We start from the raw sequence: 4,286 nt of genomic DNA, 5'->3' as shown, positions 1-4,286 counted from the left end.
TTCATAAAAAATAAATTTAAACCATTTTAAAAAACCTTTTTAATTTTTTTTTTTAAAAAAAAAAAAAAGCCTTCTAAAAATTTTAAAATTTTTTTTTTTTTTCAAAAAAAAAAGTTTTTTTTTTTCCTTTTTTCTTGGCCCTTTTTAAGGCATTTACCCCGCCCAACCTGGGGTTTTTGATGCATACAAGTATTTTTGTTTGAACGTTGATACATAATTAATGGAATACAATATGTATTCCCGTTTCCCGATAAAACAATCTTGTCAATATCGGTATAAATGATCTTTCCCTCGTGTTCGGCTATAGCGGGAACCCCTGAATCTAGAGCCACTTGAGGTTCCAACCCAGTTCCAACAATGCACTTCTCGGACCGAACGAGCGGAACTGCTTGGCGTTGCATATTAGAACTCATTAAAGCCCGATTCGCATCATTATGCTCGATAAAAGGAATGAGGGAAGCCCCAATAGAAAAATATTGGAAGGGAAAAATACTTCGAAGATGAACCTGTTCCCACGCAATAGTCAGGAACTCTTGACGGTATCGAGTCGGAACAACCTGTTCTTCCGGACTACCCTGATTCAGTGCCAAAGAATTTCCTGCCGCTACCATATAGTATTCATCTCTACTTGGTGATAAATAAAGCATCCGTACTTTTTTTGATTTTTCAAAGATTTCATAAAACGGGCTTTCTAGAGACCCCCAATAACCAATTCTCGCATGAATTGCTAAGGATCCAATAAGTCCAACATTGATTCCTTCGGACGTGTCAATTGGACAAATGCGGCCATAGTGACTAGGATGGATATCTCGTACCCGAAAACTCGCAGTTCGCCCTGTCAATCCTCCGGGGCCCAAATAACTCAATTTTCTCCCATGAACTATTTGTGTCAATGGATTAGTTCGATCCAAAACTTGAGATAATGGATGTAATCCGAAAAAAGAATCATAAGTGGTTGTTAAGGGAGTTGAAGTTACCAAATTTTGAGGAGTTGGCATCAATTTATGCCGAATTGCTCCACATATAGTTCCTCTAATCACATTTTCTAACCGAACCAGGGCCAATCCGAATTGATCTTGTAAAAGATTCGCGACAGACCGAATACGTTTATTTTTCAAATGATTCATATCGTCAAGTGTACCCATTCCAAATTTCAGTCCAATCAAATGATCGACAGCTGCCAATACATCTCGTGGTAACAAAAATGTATTGTTCTGAGGTATATTCAGATTCAGTCTCTGGTTCATATTTCGTCTACCAATCTTTCCTAATTCACATCTTTGGTGAAAAAATTTCTTTTGTAATTCCTTACACAAGGATTCCGAAAATACCGGATCTCCGCCTACACAAGCAAATTGTTGATAAAACTCCAAAATGGCATTTTCTTTTGATCCAATTTTTTTTTTCTCCTTATTCGTCAGGAAAGACAAGAAAATTTCAGGGTAGCAAATATTCTCTAGAATTTCTCGTAGATTCGAACCCATAGCTGCTGATAGAACTAGAATAGATACTTTCTGTTTCCTACTCACACGAGCCCATATCCTTGCTTTTCTATCAATCTCTAATTCGAATCTTCCCCCCCAATCAGATATTATGGTGCCTGTATAGACCGAAATTCCGTTATGGCCCAATTCTGACCGATAATAGATACCGGGACTTTGCAATATTTGATTGATGACAATTCTGTATATTCCGTTTACTATAGAAGTTCCCAAAGAATTCATTAGAGGAATGTTTCCAATAAAAATAGTTTGTTCCTGCATGTCCCCTCGGCTTTTCCAAATTAATCCTGCGGATACATATAATTCAGAAGAATACGTGAATGATTCATATACAGCATCTCTTTCTTTTAGCAAGGGTTCTACCAATTGATATGTTTCCACAAATAATTGAAATTCAATTTCTTGATCTGTATCTTCAATTTTTGGAAACTTATAAAGCTCTTCTGTTAAGCCCTGATCAATGAACCTACAAAATCCTTCAAATTGTATCTGATTCAACCCAGGTATTGTAGACATTCCTGCATTTCCATCTCCGAGCATTTTGAATTTCCCATTTATCAAAAAATCCCATTCGTTTCTCATTCTGCATCGATTCATATGATTCGATGCAGAATGCTGGAATTTAGATTCTGTTTACTGAATCGCATGAAATTTTACCCAACTCCATATAGATGGAATGTATGAAATACGTATGAACGGGGGAAAAAGGATGATTTTATACTTAATAAAATTGGAATTTCTAAGAGACAGATCCAAATGGAAAGGAAGCGATAAATTCCACTTAGACTTACGGAGTTTTGTATAGAATCAAAAAAATAATTCAATTTATACCATTATTATGATATTCCAATCCGTTAGGATACCAGAAAAATAAACGTCGTGATTTGATCTATTCGCTAAGATAAAGACATAAGAATCAGACACAATATACCAGCGTAAAGCTCATTTTTTTAGCACTTACCTTTTTCGTGGATTCCACTGTTCAAAAAATGATTTGCGAAGAACCCCCTTTTTCTTTTTTTAGTCGAATTTTTAGAATAGGATTGAAGTGCGTAAGACGGCTTGTATTTAGTAAACCCGTGCCGATATAGCTATCTATATATACATCGCCCCCCTTTATTGCATAGTTCGCTTCGGGACAGCGCATGTCGTGCTCTATCAAAATTTCGATTTTCTCTTCAATCTAAATTGCAGTACGACAATTTTCGGAAAATTCCCTATAGAGAGGCATCAGACACAGATAAGATAACCAATAAGCTAGCCGCGAAACGATTTATGTTTGGGGTTTACATATACTCATAATTGCTGTTATAATTGAAATGGAGAAGGCTTTTTTTATAGAAAAAACCAATATTGATTAGGTAGGTATCAATTTTGATTTTCTTCTATCATTAGGAAACAAAATTGACAATTTCAATTTCAATCCAAGAGTTGGTCACGAATTTTCAGTCACTAGTTAATGGTTCCAATTTGTCCTTAATTTTGGCTTTTGTGACTGAAAATGCACATTTCTTTTTTCATTTTTCAATAGAAAAAAAGAAAGAGAAAAGAGAGGTATTAAGATGTTGTGTGAGATACTATAAAATCAATTGAAGAACCGGAGCCGATCCAAAAAAAGGACATATTTTTTTTAGGCAAGGAATTAAGAAAAACGAGATTTTATATGGACGTACACAAAAAAAAGAAAAGACATTGAGTACCCCCCCCCCAAACAAAACAAGCAAAGGGGGAATTTTTTAATCTATTTTGTATCGTTTTGGCGGCATGGCCGAGCGGTAAGGCGGGGGACTGCAAATCCTTTTTCCCCAGTTCAAATCTGGGTGTCGCCTGATCAACAAACGATAAGACTCGCAATCCCTTATTCTGCTTGGCTGGTCTAACTCGCCGAATCTTTTCCAGCAAAGTACGCGACTCTTGACATTTTCGTGATTCGAAATAGCTGGGGTTTCTGTTCTTTTTTTTTTTTCTGTTCCTTAAACTTAAAGTGCTGTTAATCCTTGCATTTAGGATTCACGGAAAGATTATAGTAGTAGAAGCGCTTTCATATCAAATCAAGAGTTACCGATTTATTTCCACTGCTAATTGCTAATGCAGGGTCTACTGACCGGGTCTTGAATTAGATTGAAAAGCCCGAGGGAGAATCGAATTAATCGTTATGGAAGGGGCGGGAGATACTTTGTATGCAGTATACAGACTCATAAGAGTCTATGAATGCACGGGCATTCAATCAATATTCGATTGGACGGATAATTGGCTTTTACTTAATGATAATAAAGGGCAACAAAAAAAACGAGGAGTTCTTATTATTACTACAGATTAGGTAACACTCCCTTTGATACTTCCAAAGAAAAGTGCGACTGTGTATTTTGTTTCATTTTTCCGGATTCTACTAGAAATCATATACGAACTTGTTCTAAGTGGATTTATTGGAGCGTTTCATATTTAGTGGAGTCTTTCATCAAGGGCGTTGGGCCAGAATCCCTTTTTGACTCTGCGCCAGTGATTCCACTATTATTAGGAAACAATAATGGAATAAATTCTTCATATTCATAGAGATAGGGGACATAATTCACATGGATATAGTAAGTCTCGCTTGGGCTGCTTTAATGGTAGTCTTTACATTTTCCCTTTCGCTCGTAGTATGGGGAAGAAGTGGACTCTAGAGATACTACTAATTGAGTTGGGGAATCAAACTGTATCACTTTTTTTATAGATCGTTCTGCAAAGCCTTTTTAAAAATATTAATTATTAAATAATTAATAGAATAATTAAATTCAGTAATTT

The 4,286-nt window shown here is 36.0% G+C and overlaps 1 non-coding gene across 1 annotated transcript; it reads left to right on the top strand.

The window, feature by feature from the left end:
- Positions 1 to 3,260: 3,260 nt before the first annotated feature.
- On the top strand, positions 3,261 to 3,331 carry TRNAC-GCA. Its single transcript has one exon. It is a non-coding gene; the product is annotated as a tRNA-Cys (tRNA).
- Positions 3,332 to 4,286: the final 955 nt, after the last annotated feature.

The sequence above is a fragment of the Citrus clementina genome, unplaced genomic scaffold (assembly GCF_000493195.1).
Source record: "Citrus clementina cultivar Clemenules unplaced genomic scaffold, Citrus_clementina_v1.0 scaffold_1294, whole genome shotgun sequence".
NCBI lineage: Eukaryota > Viridiplantae > Streptophyta > Magnoliopsida > Sapindales > Rutaceae > Citrus > Citrus x clementina.
This window is presented reverse-complemented; position numbering and strand designations above follow the sequence as displayed.